Consider the following 14326-nt stretch of genomic DNA (forward strand, 5'->3'; position numbering starts at 1 on the left):
GAATTAAAATCAACAAAGGGGATGGGTTTGCATCAAGGAGAAACACACGCAACTGTCACACCATAGCCTGGCCAGTCATGAAACTGGTTTTCAAAGCCTCTCTGATATGCAGCACGCCTAGCTGTGCTCTTCTAATCACCCTGGTGTCTGGCTGCTCAAAATCGGCTGCCAGGCAATTTGCCTCAACCTCCCACCCCACCATAAATGTCTCTCTCTTACTCTCACAGATATTATGGAGCACACAGCAAGCAGCAATAATGATGGGAGCATTGGTTGCGCTGAGGTCTAAACTATTTAGCAAACAGCATCAGAGAGCTTTTAAACGTCCAGATGCACATTCTACCACCATTCTGCACTTGCACAGGCTATAGCTGAACTGCTCCTTACACTGTCCACGCTGCCTCTGTATGGCTTCATGAGCCATGGGAACAAGGTATAGGCTGGATCTCTAAGGATAACAATTGGCATTTCAACATCCTCAACAGTAATTTTCTGGTCTGGGAAGTAAGTCCCTTCTTGCAGATGTTCAAACAGCCTGGCATTCCTAAAGATGCAAGCATGATGCACCTTTCCCGGCCATCCCATGTTGATGTCGGTGAAACGTCCCTTGTGATCCACCAGTGCTTGCAGCACCATTGAGAAGTACACCTCGCAGTTTATGTACTGGTTGTCAAGGTGGTCCGGTGCCAAGATAGAGATATGTGTTCTATCGCCCCACCACAGTTAGGGAACCCCATTGCAGCAAAGCCATCCACGATGACCTGCACGTTTCCCAGAGTCACTACCCTTCCTAGCAGAAGGTTAGTGATTGCCTTCGCTACTTGGATCACAGCAGCACCCACAATATATTTGCCCACTCCAAATTGATTCCCGACTGACCAGTAGCAGTCAGGCGTTGAAAGCTTCCACAGGGCTATCACCACTCGCTTCTCAATTGTGAGGGCTCCTCTCATCTTAGTATTCCTGTGCTTCAGGGCAGGGGAGAACAACTCACAAAGTTCCAGGAAAGTGGCCTTACACATGCAAAAGTTTCACAGTCACTGGGAATCATCCCATATCTGCAGCACTATGCGGTCCCACTAATCTGTGCTTGTTTCCCAGGCCCAGAATCGGCATTCCACTGCATCAACCTGCCCCACTGCCGCCATGATGTCCCAGTTTCCACATCCCGTGTGCTTTCAGGAACATCTGTGTCTATGTCTTCCTCTCAATCATCCTTGTGCTGGCGCTCCTAGCCAGGTTCTTCACATATTGCAGGATAATTCGTGAGGTGTTTACTATGCTCACAATAACAGCGGTGAGCTGAGCGGTCTGCATGCTTGCTGCAGGGCCACCCAGAGGATTCAGGGGGCCAGGGCCAAAGCAATTTCGGGGGGCCCTTCCATAAAAAAAATGTTGCAACACTACAGTAACGTATTTGGAAATGTAAAAAATAACCAGTGAAATATATTCAAAAATTAATTTTTAATAATTTGAAAATACACAAAATACATTATTGAAAAACATTAAATGCTTTAATGGTATGTATACATTTGCAATTACATAATGGGCTGTCGCTGGGTGATGGTGATGGTTGGTTGCAATGAGCTGTCGCTGCCTGGGGGTGGCTCTACTGTTGCCCACGGCTGGGTGGGGAGCTGGGGTCTGGGTTGGGGGGGGGTGCCCAGCTCAGAGGGGCTGGGCTCAGAGCTAAGGGTCAGGGCTGTGGGGGGGAATGGGGTCAGCAGGTGTCCGGTTCAGAGGGGCTGGGCTCAGAGCTGGGAGTCAGGGCTGGGGGGGTGCCCGGCTCAGAGGGGCTTACCATGCCGCTTACCCCTGCCTCCCCCCTCTCGCAGATCCTCAGCGAGCCACGTCCTGGAGCTCCTGCCGCTCGGCCCACTGGAACTCGGAGTCCCACACCCTTACCATGTGGCTCCGAGCAGGACGACTTCAGGCCCCACCCAAGCCACGCCACTGCAGTGCTGTCCAGGGCTGCTCCTGGACACAGCGTGCCGAGGCTCTCGGGGATGGGGGAAGGTGGAGGCGGGGGGAAGCCTCTGACATTCTCGTGGGGGCCCCTGTGGGGCACAGGGCCTGGGGCAAATTGCCCCAATTGCCCCCCCCCGGCAGCCCTGGCTTGCTGTGCTATGGCGTCTTCCTCGGTAACCCAGGAAAAAAGGTGTGAAATGATTGTCTGCTGTTGCTTTCATGGAGGGAGGAAGGGATGGGAGACTGACGACATGTACCCAAAACCACCTGCGACAGGGACTGTGAGATAGCACCGCTCCGTGAGTTGATGCTAGTCATGGTATTGAGGATGCACTCCGCTGACTTAATGCGCTTAGTGGGGACACGCACACAATCAACTGTATAAAATCGACCTAATTTTGTAGTGCAGACATACCCGTGCATTCTGCCTCCACATTCTATCCTAATGCTCACAGGGAAGTTGCATCAGTGAGAAAACTCCTGAGAGCTAACAGGGTGGGTGGGAAGCCATGAGCAATATCTGCCATAATGACATGACACTTGCTGACCAAAGCCTGACCTGGGTAGGATGAGGCAGAACTGAGGGTGCTCAAACCACATTTTGGGGATTTTCAGTTTCTTCCTTCATTTGCCATATAGTTTCTGTGTCAGTGTCACTGACTCCTCCCCTGTGCGGGTACGTTTTGGGATCTTCCTTTCCTCGGAGGCCTGGAGATCCGGGACCCAACATTCTTCCCCTGCTTCCAGCCGGGAGATCAGGTCAGGTTTTGGAATGGGGAGTACTGCTCAGGGGTGAAATCAGGCATGACCAGAGTGCACTGAGGACTGGTGGACTATTTGTCACAAAGGGCACATCTTGAGTTTAAACTGACCCAGATGGGAACACGGCCACTGAGCCCCCTTGGGAGAGGCCAATGACTGGACAAGGGGGAGTTGTCACACTCTCACTAGGAGTTTCCAGGATCTGTGGGCTCTGGGGGACTTGCTGAGGCACACACAGCTTTGGTGTTAAACTATGTCTAAATCTCCAGAGTCAGGGTTGGCTCTGGCTTTTTTGCTGCCCCAAGCCAAAAAAAACAACAAAAAAACAACCCTGCAGGGCGGCCAGACCCAGGGTGCAAACTTTTGGCTAGTGGGACTCCCTGCGCTGCAGATGTGCCCTGGGCAGTGGAGTGTGCTCCCCGGCTAGCAGGGAAGAGGGAGCAGGAAGGAGAGAGAGAAGGGGGCGGCCAGGGCTTCCTTCAGCCAGGGCGCTCACCACTTGGCCCCGCGCACCGCGCCGCCTGCCGGGAGGGATCCGCGCCTCTCCGGTCTGCGGGGAGGGAAGGACGTGGGCTGCCAGGCTTGCTGCAAACCTGGCACCGGCTGAGGCAGACAGCGCACGCAGCTGGCTCCCAGCAGGGCGCTCCCCTCCTCCGCACCGCCGCCCCCTAAAGGGTGGCCAGAGCGGCACACAACAACAAAAAAGTGTGGCTGTGCCACCCTAGGATTGGACGGAATGCTGCCCTTAGATTCTGCAGCCCCATGCACGAGCTTGCTTGGCTGGTGCCTGGAGCCAGCCCTGTCCATAGCCCTCCTCACAAATGGAGCTAGTCCCATGAAGGGAGGTGCACAAAGAGCCTGTGTGAGTGAGAATTAATGCAGATAGGATAATACATTGCTTCTGCCCCCGTGAAAGTTGGAGGGATGGGGATGAATTAGCATGTCCATTAGGTCTAGGACTCCCCTATCCCATTGAACAACGTATGGAGGTGAATAGCACTCTCACACTGGGGCTGTGGACAATGAGACCCATTCCCCTCTAATCTAACTGACCAGGGAAGAACCTGTCCAGATGCAGAAATGCAGGCCATATGGCTTCAAATAGCTGTGGGGGCAGGAATCCTTACCCAGAAAGGTCACCGTCTCATAATTCTCCTGCATGACATCCCTGTAGAGGGTTCTCTGACCGGGATCCAGCAGAGCCCTCTGCCCATTGGTGAAATACACAGCCACCTCCTCAAAGGTCACTGGCATCTGAAACAACAAGTGTTCCTCACTCAGTGCCTGCTGCTCCAGCCACAATCCCACTATTCATGGGAGAAGAAGCACAAAAATAGGACAGCTCTGGGAGGGCCAGAGGAGCAGAATCCCATCATGCTCTGTACCAGAGAACAGAGAGAAGACAGAGGAGGGCAGGTTCTTCTCATGTACCACCCAACTAATAAGCACAGGCTGATATGGGAAGCAGAGCTCTGCGCAGGAAACATGGACGAGAATCCTAGCACCTTCCCTTTGTATTTCAGTCTCTGCCTAGTGGGTTCAGGCTCCAACACTCTGGTCTGTTTTCCCAGCACTGTCCAGGGGCGTTGTTTCCTGTTTTAGAAATGGGGGAATATTCACCTCCCCCCTCAATGGGCTTGTTCAAAAATCAGACCCTAGGCATATCCCCGCAGGTTTATCACACCCTGTCCCCCTCCATGCATCACCCTGTGTATTTCCTGCCCCTCCTCCTCTACAGTAACCTTCTCCAGCAGCTCCACCCAAAATCCTCTACCTGAGCTGATCCACTACAGACATTTCCCTTTCCCGTCCCTTAGGAAGATGGGATGATCTGGAGGAAAATGTGATCCTTATTCTGCAGCCTGTCAGTGTGAGAAGGGCAACTGGGGAGATTTCTGAATTAGTGTTAGTCCACTTCAAACCCTGATTCCCCCAAGGCTCTTTCCCCGCAGACAGACACTCTAGATCAGGGGTGGCCAACCTGAGCCAGAGAAGGAGCCAGAATTTACCAAAGTACATTGTCAAAGAGCCACAGCAATATGCCAGCAGCCCCCATCAGCACCCCCCCCAACACACACTCCCAGAGCCTCCCACCCACTGGCAGCCCCACCAATCAGTGCTTCCCCCTCCCTCCCTGCACCTCCCGATCACCTGTTTCGTGGCATGCAGGAGGCTCTGGGCGGGAGGAGCGAGGGCATGACAGGCTCAGGGGAGGGGCAGAAAGGGGTGGAGTGGAGGCAGGGCCTGTGGCAGAGCCAGGGGCTGAGCAGTGAGCACCCCCTGACATTCTCGAAAGTTGGCACCGGTAGCTCCAGCCCCGGAGTTGGTGCTTATACAAGCAGCCGAATATTAACTTCTGAAGAGCCGCACATAGCTCCGGAGCCACAGGTTGGCCACCCCTGCTCTAGACTCCGCCATGCCAGGAAAACCCTCAGTGATGTTATTACAACACAGACCTGATCCCTCCCACCGGGACACTTTTATTGCTCCTCCTGCTTCTTTCAGTCTCTCCTCTCTCCCTTCTGCATGGAAGAACTGGTTACTGTCCTACCATTCCTGTGAGCATTTCCTCTCCAACAGCTACTGCCACTGCTAACAGGTGTGTGAGTCTGGGTGTGCCAGTGAGGGCAGCAGCTCTGGGACTCACATACCCCCAGGGGCAGAGATGGGGTGAAGAGGGGCCATTTGTGCAGAGTTACTTTCCTGCCTGTCCCCAGTACTTTCCCCCAGGTCTCTCTCATCATCTGGAGCTAATGCTGGCGAAGTTGTAGGCTGCCCTACGGGGCTAGTTCCAGCCACAGGAGAATGTCCCCCCTCAGCTGGGCATAGAGGGACGTTTAATGATGGTCTGTCCTAGCATAGACCCTTCTGGGAGCAGCAGCTGCTCAGCCCAGGCTCCCAAATCACAATGGCAGCTAACTCTAGGGCTCTAGTATCTAAAGCACAGAGAGAGACTGACACAGGGACAGTCAGGCCGATGCTGATGTCATTTGTCCATCTGGTCACTCACTGGAACTGGACAACCAGTTCAAGCGGGTATTTCATACTTGAATGGGAACCAAACCTGAACCATAATTATGTTTTACCAATGGAACCTGAACTGAATAAAAAAAAGGGGAGGAGGCCTGGGGGACCAGTTAAAATAAAGATTCAGCATTTTTTAACCTCAATATTAAAAAACAACAATGGTGATATTATTTTCATTTTAAGAGCAGACAACAAACTTGCCAATGGGCTGGTGATTGCTCCCAGAACAGCCTGCTCCAGGATAATGAGACCAGAATGAGAATAGAAGGGGGGCCAGGGAGGGAGAGGGGAAACATGGGAACTGTCTGCACACCATGGTAGGCAGTAGTGGGTCCCAGAGGTAGAAGAACCATCTCTTAGATGCCCTCCTGGGGAGGGAAGAGGTGGGATGCTCCCTGGGCCCTGAATTTCATAATAACTCTTCAAGCCCAAGGACAAAGTAATGGCTCCCGAACCTCCTTCCCTTAGAAGGCCTCCTTCCACCCTCCCAGCTCCTGGGGCAGCTCCCCCTCCAGTTGCCCCACTTGAGACACAGTTCATGCTCCAAACTCCCTTCCCACTGAAGCCAGCTGCAGGGACACAGAATTAACTAATTGGGATTTGGGAGGTTTGAGAAGAAGGTGGCTGGAAGATGGAGAAGATGGAGACCCAGAGACTGGTGACTGTGACCTGGAGGTCACTGGGGAAGGGACGTTATGGTGGGAAGGAGCTGCTGGGAGGTGTAGGAGGGGGAATGTCATTTGGATGAAGGTGAGCTGGCTGTGGGGATGGAAGATGCAGGTATAGGGCAGGTTTAACTAGAAGGGAGAGAAGAAATGAAAGGGAAAAAAAACAGGCCATAATGAAACAAAACAAGAGTAAACAGAGAAGCCTGGGAAAAGGGATCGTTGGTGATCCCTCGAGGTCAAGGATGATCTCTTTCACAGATTTTATTTTTCATGGTTCCTTTGGTGACTGAAGAGTCCAATTCTTGAGCCACAGGCTTCCTTGGCAGATATTGCAGATGGTGTTGGAAGACAGGGTTGGATCACGATTGCTGCATGACCATTGTCTTTCCTTTCTTTTCAGTGCTTTTCTGCAATCAGGGCAAGGCGATTTTCCTCAAAAGTGGACGTTCCCTCTCTGACAAGTTTTCACCAGTTATCCCTATCCTGAGCTGCTGTCTCCCAGAGTGCAGTGTCGATGCCACATCTATCAATGTTTATCTTGAGGGTGTCTTTAAAGTGTTTATTTTGGCCTCTTCATTTCCTTTCTCCTTTGGTGAGTTGGGCATACAGCAGTTGTTTCAATAAGCATACATTAGGCATGAGTACACAGTACTTGCTCCAACTCAGCTGGTGCTGGATAATCAGGGCCTCAACACTGAAGATGTTGGCCTCTGTGAGGATGATCCTCCCACTTTATGTTGAGGCTTTTCCGAAGAAAGTGCACGTGCTGGTGTTCCAGGTTTTTCAGGTGTTTTCTATAGGTCACCCAAGTCTCACAGCCACAGAGGAGAGTTGGGATTACCACTGCTTTATAAACCAAAAGTCTAGTATGTGTTCTGATGTTGTGATTGTTGAACACCCGGCAAGACAATTTGCCAAAGGCTAGGCTGGTACAGTGAATTCTTAACCTCTGTGTCTGCCCTCTGTGAGAGATGGCTGGCAAGATAGGCAAAGTATTCTATATTTTCCAGTTTTTCTTTGTCAATATAGATCTTCCTTGCGAGGTCTGATGATTGACCAGAGACTGGCTGGTGGAAAACTTTTTTTTTGCTGATGTTCAGAATTAGCTCTAAGCTTTTGTAAGCTTCAGTGAAACAATTAAGGCTGTTTGTAGATCCTCCTTTGAGTGAGCAACTACAGCACAATCATCTGTGCACTGGAGTTCAGTTATTGTTGCCAATATTACTTTAGTTCTGGCACAGAGACAAGAAATGTTGAAGAAGTTGCCATCAATCCAATTGTAAGAGTGCGGACTCACCCTTGCGGTGCCTCCTGCTGGTGACTTCCAGGAATTAGCTCATTCCAGCTCTGGAGCCCCCTCTGCAGGCTGGTGACCCACCTTTCCCCTGACCCCTGTGTCCCCCCCGGACCCTTTAACTGGGGTGCTGCCCCCTGGCATTACCCTACCGACCTGGGTCTCCACTCCCTGGGGAAACCCCAATCCTCTATCCCCACCTTGCCTCAGTATACAGCTACTGCCAGTCATTGTCTAGCCCCTGCACCCTGGGGCAGACTGCAGTATCAGCCTACTCATCACTGGAAAGGTTGGGTTTGGACATGCTGCCTTGGCCTATCCCTGGGCTACCCTCTATAGCTCCCAGTACCTGTTGGCCTTATGCTAGGCTGCAGCCTGGGGCTTTCCAGGCTGGAGCTCCCCAGCTCCTCTGCCTTTCCCCAGCCCTGCTCCACTAGCTCCCTGCAGCCAGTCCCTTCTCCCTCTACAGGCAGAGGGAGACTCCCTGGGCTTTTGGCTCATAGCCTCTTATAGGGGCCAGGTGGGCCTGACTGGGGCATGGCCACAGCTGAGCCTACTTTCCCCAGTCAACCCAGGCTTCTTGCCCCAGCCACAGCCCTCTCCTGGGCTGTTTTAAGCCCTTCAGAGCAGCAGTGGAGAACCACTCCGCTACACCGATATTGGATGCCAATGCCAGGTGGCAGAAAGTCTTGGGTTAGTGTTTTCATAGCTGCTAAGAAAATGGAGAAAAGGGTGGGTGCCAATACACAACCTTGTTTTATGCCAGTTCGGATGACAAAAGCCTTAGAGATAAAGCCACCACACAAGATGGAGGCAGTCATCTTGTCATGGCGGAGTTTTACAATGGTGATAAATTTGCTTAGGAAGCCAAACTTTGACATGATTTTCTACAGAGCCTCACGGTTGACAGAGTCGAAGACTTTGGTCAGATCGATAAAGGTCATATACAGCTCCTGGTGGTGTTCTTGACATTTTTCCTGGATCTGCCTGGCTGCAGAAATCTTGCCGATTATGCCTCATGATGGTCTGACGCTACACTGGGATTCTGGAAGTACTTCCTCAGCAACAGGGAACAGGCATAGATATTCAGGCCTGTCTGCAAAGGCCTATACTTTAAGAATTTAGGTGTATTCTTATCAATAAGCTAGTTCTAGAGGTATAAAAGAAAGAATCAAAATCACTATCTGTCTGTGTAAGGTCCTTCCCTTATTGTGACTGTCTGAGGCCCTGTTCTTAGGCTAAGCCTTTGGCTAAACATCAGAGGCAGCCATAAGCTGGGAAGTGACATTCCAAACTAGTCACATTGAAATAAGGCAATCTGGAGCTGTTAGAAAGGTGATCTGATCTATCACCTCCAGATAAAGGGAAGAGCCTAGAAGATGTAAAAGGAAACTTAGTTTGATAGCATTCTGTCTGGCAAGAACTCACTTATCAATAGCTGTTTGTCTGTGTAAGCAGCGTCAGGATAAGCTTTACACTGACATCTGGTGGAAAGAATTTCAGAGAGTGTATTTGCATAGGCACGCCTACCCTATCCCAGACTGCTGAGCGGTGGGACTGCTTGGTGACAAATGAATCACCCTCAGTTGGGTGGTACTTGCTAGACAAGGGACATGGGTTCCAAAACCCAGAGAAGTGAGAGAGGCTGGGGATAGGTATCTGTGCCTAGTGGTGCAGTCTCCTTGTGGAGCCAGAAGCACCAGTTCCACCCCCTCCTCTCTCCACTGTGGAATGTCAGAGTTGATTTTTTTTATTTCCTCAAAAATCTAAATACAGGTTACTGAGCTGAACTCAACTCACTTTGGGCTAATGGTGCACTAGCACTGGGGCTCCCCTACTAAGAGCTGAGATCACTAAGAGTTGAAATCACTAAAGAGCTGAAATAACTGAGCTGAGAGCACTGAGTACTGTGCTAACTAGTGGGGGAGCCTGAAGATATGCTGTGGAACAGAGAGGCTGGCGGAGTGGAGCAATTGTGGGGATGGCTGGAGCGGATTATGGGACAGCTAGTGGCAGCAGAGCGGCTGGCAGAGCAGAGTAGCTGTGGGACGGGTGGAGCCGAGCGGAGCCGAGCAGTTTGCAGAGAGAACTGGAGCAGCTCATGGAGCAGAGCAGCTGGTGTAGTGGAGCAGTTTCTGAGGATGGCTGGAGGAGCAGCGTGGAGCGGCTGGTAAAGCAGAGCAGTTCGTGGAAAAGGTGGAAGCAGAACCCACGGAGAGGCAGGGCAGTTGGCCCCGGACCACATAAGGTGCCCCTTTCTACCCAGACTAGGGGAAGGGACCTCTACAGATAAACTCTCGAACTCTGGGGTGGCATTGACCAGAGACTTTTGGGTTGTTGGACTTTGGGGTGATTGGACTTAAAACCCTAAGGGGAAAAAGGACAGTGCCAAACATACTTGGAGGTGGGTTTTTGTTTATGGTTTGTGTTATAACCCTGTTTGTGGTGTTTCTCCAATGGGATGCCGCATTAATTCCTTCCTTTATTAAAAAGATTTTGCTACACTCAGACTCCGTGCTTGCGAGAGGGGAAGTATTGCCTCCTAGAGGCGCCCAAGGGGGTGTGGTATGTGAGTGTCCCAGGTCACTGGGTGGGGGCTCGAGCCGGTTATGCATTGTGTTACTGAAACGGAACCCCTGGATACTGAACCCGGCCCTTGTTGCTGCCAACTCAGAGGGGCAGAAGGGTTACATCTGTATAATCGCTGTCTGGTTCTCTGATTGTTTCTGTCTGCTGTATAATTAATTTTCTTGGGTGTAAACCAATTAAGGTGGTGGGATATAAATAACCATGTTACAATATTTTAGGATTGGTTAGTTAAATTTCAGTAAAATGGTTGGTTAAGATATAGCTACGCAGAACTCAAGTTTTACTACATAGTCTGCAGTCAATCAGGAAGTAAGGGGCAGAGGGGGAATGGGAACAGGGAATGGGGGTGGGGGAATTGGAATCATGTTTTGCTAAGGGTGAGGAAATGGCAACAGGGATACAGGCAAGGCTCTGTGGTGTCAGAGCTGGGAAGGGTGACACTAAGGAAGGAAACTGGAATCATGCTTGCTGGAAGTTCACCCCAATAAACATTGAATTGTTTGCACCTTTGGACTTTGGGTATTGTTGCTCTCTGTTCATGCGAGAAGGACCAGGGAAGTGAGCAGGTGAAGGAATAAGCCCTCTAACAGCTGATTCAGCAAGACTCTAGCAAGAATCTTCCCAGTGATGGAGAGGAGGGCAATGCCTTGATAGTTGCCCGTCTCCCTTTTTGAAAATGGTGATGAAGTTAGCGTTACGTAAGTCGGCAGGGATTTCTTCAGTGTGCCAGATTTTGAGAAGCAGCAAGTGAAGCTTGTTAGTCAGTGTTTCTCCCCCCCCAACTTTCAGTACTTCGGCTGGTTTCCCGTCAGGACTTTGTGTTTTATTGTTCTTCATTTGTTTAATTGTTTTGCAGACCTCAGATGTTGGTGGGTTGGCAAGAGTTTCCCAGACTGGGTGCTGAGGGATGGAGTCAATGGTATTGGGAGTCACAGTCAATTCTCAATTTAGAAGCATTTGGTAATGTTCCTTCCAGCAGTCTTTGATGGATTTGTTATCTTTAAGAAGGGCACTACCATCTTCTGATCTCAGAGATGTGAGGCTACATGAGTTTGATCCGTACAGGATTTTTGTCTCACAAGAAAAACCCTCTGCATGTCATGTCTGTCAGCAAATGTTTGGATTCTTTTGCTTTGTCCTCCCATCATTTGTTTTTTATTTCTCACATCTTCCTTTGAACTTCAGCTTTGAGCTGATGGAAAGTGCTCTGCTTCCGACTGGATAGTGGTTGGTTTTGCCAGTCGCAGAAAGCTTTTCTGTCCTGGATACGGCCGTGGGGAACTGATATGAAAAGAGGAAAACAAAGCAATTCTGAGAAGGGAAAAGGTCAGGGGGAAGCGGGTGGGGAAGGAATAAGATCAGGGGAGAAAACTGGGAACCAAAGTTGGAATGATCTATGATATTTAAGGGGAGACAGAGAAATAAATGAATGGCAAACACATGCTAGAGATAATGATATGCAAAACTGGATTAAATGAAATAAAACAGAGAAGGAAAGAGAATGTGAGGGCGACAGGAATCTCAGTCCCACCTGACACACATGGGATCCCTGGAAAGGATTTTGCTAATATGGCGGGGGGAAGGAGCCCTGCTGAGCTAAAGGGCTAATTCCATCTCCAATATCTATTGTCTGTAATTCTTCAAAGAACAATAGTAATTCACATTTCAGGAATGCCCACACGGAGTTACACTGCAATCTCTGACTGTCCTGTCCCTGTGTTGGGATCGGGGATGTTTCAAACACAGTCTCACCTGCAGGAATTTGCTCACTGGCTTCTGATACTTCTCCCTTAGTTCACTGATCAGCTTCCTGAGACAAGAAATCTCCTCAGAGAGTTTAGTGATTTATTTTCATTCTGGATCTTCGGAATGAGCTTGGTCGCTCTTGTTCCTCAAGACACAATCTTTCACCTCTGGTTTGTTTCTGTTTTAGTAAATAAAAATAGGGAAAGGACTGGGCAGGGACATGGAGGGAGCTGGAGCCCTTTCATGGAGTGGTGAGTGTTTAACAGGAGAATTTCTTTTCAAACCCTAACTTTTTGGATTTTCTCACACCATCCTGGTTGACCCCATGTGTTTTTTACTCAAATTAGCTAAAACTTGGAAACACAAAGCCATTTCAAATGGAAAGCTGGGATCTTTGGGTCTAACGAGGTTGAAACAAAACATTTAAACAATGTCAAAACTTAAAAATTGAAATCAGGCGATTTGTCAAACTCAGTCCTGTTGTGTGAATAGTTTGGTTTTGATTTATCAGCATTCGTTAACAACAAAAAACAAGTTTCATTAAAAAATTCCTGCTCAGTTCTACCCCTGACGACTCCTTCCTTGGTCTCTTCCAAGCCCTGTTCCTGGGTTTCAGTGGCTGGGCCTGGACAGACCGGAAGGAGTTACAGAAAAGGGATTCACTTCTCCTCTGATCCACAGTGAGGAGTCCTCACACAGCCCCAGTACAGCAGCAGCAGCAGCAGGTCAGAACAGCACTTCTGGTTGTGAGATCTGAGATGATGACAAGCTCCTTGTCTTGTGGGGTGAGGGAAGGGGAGAGTTTGATAGCAGGGAGCTCAGGTCGCTTGTCAATGAAGGTGGGTGTGTAAGAGACGTGGCACTGAGAGGAGGAGGTGGAGTTGGTTCTCAGACATGCACCTCCCTCATCCTCACTCTCCATGGACGGGGTCTCACTGCACATGATCTGCAATCCAGCCACCCATCTGCTCTCCTTTCTCTGAGTGGGGGATACTGTCCCTGAACTTAGCTGTCTCCTCAGCCCACAGCTTCCCCAACACAGGCTCTGTCTTTTCACCCCCAGAGGCTGGGTTCTAGGCTATTCATGGCTGCTGTTCCCCCTCTCCTCTCCCTCTGGGAATGCAGTGTGCCCCAGTGCAGCCTGGGAATGGGGAACTGCGTCCCTATTAGTGTTTGGGTCACAGATTCCACCCCTGAAATAGATCAGGAGGTACAAATGACAGAAAATACCCTCCACATAGAAAGGGAAGTTTTAACTGATTTATTTATGATCAGGGAAACTGAGGGCTGACCCAAGTGGACAGAGTCTTGCCTATTTGTGTGAATTTTGGTGGCTATGACTCAGTTGTTCCTCTCGACACCCTAATCACACACAGTGAGACCATTCTGCATTAACATCTCGCTGCACTGACACAGCGGAAACTGGGCCCACAAGCTGTGTTCGCTGGATTTTTGGACAGCTCCAAGCAAAGGGAGCAGGTCAGTTGAGCTTGGAAGGTTTTTGCTGGATTCTCAGAAGCCCCAGTGCAGGGAAGAGAGGAGCTGAGTTTCATTTTCTTCATTCCACAAATGGACTGCACCTGAACCTTGACCAGCAGCATTTGGGGATTTCTGTGTGAGGGAGATGGAAAGGGCCAGATTCACAAAGGGGACTCAGACCCAGCATTGCAGCACCTATTTTTAACCTATTTTTAGGCACCCAGGCTCCCTATACAATGCACCGGGAGAGCTAGAGGCCTAAGAATGGGATTCCACAAAAGACAGCGCTCTGAGTGGGAAGCTGTCTCAGCCAGACAATAGGACATGCCAAGGACAGCGGTGTGGCCTAAGCCCCGTCCATCAAAGGGACTTAGGTGCCTGGCTGTAAACTGCAGAGAGGCAGCTCTCCCTACTTTGGATTCACAGCCATGAACCCTGTTCCAGGGCAAGGGGCCTACACCAGGTTAACTCCATCTCATGGGAAATGAGAAGGATGGTACCATTGCCTGCCTTGCAGAGATGAAAGTAAGGTGGTATGGTCCGGTACAGTGTACCAGCAAGAGCCGGTACGCCGTGCCGGACTGGACCAGCTTCTCCGGCAGTGATTAAAAGGGCTCCAGCCGCTGCGGGGTACCCCGAGCCCTTTAAATCACCGCCAGAGCTCTGGCAGCTGGGTTCGGGCGGGGATTTTAAGGGCCTGGAGCTCCAGCCCCTGTGGAGAGCCCCAGTCCCTTTAAAGCAGCGCCTGAGCCCCGCTGCCAGAGGGTCAGTGGTGCTTTAAAGAGCTCGGAGC

This window comes from Gopherus evgoodei, chromosome 7 (genome assembly GCF_007399415.2).
Source record: "Gopherus evgoodei ecotype Sinaloan lineage chromosome 7, rGopEvg1_v1.p, whole genome shotgun sequence".
NCBI classification, from domain to species: Eukaryota; Metazoa; Chordata; order Testudines; family Testudinidae; genus Gopherus; species Gopherus evgoodei.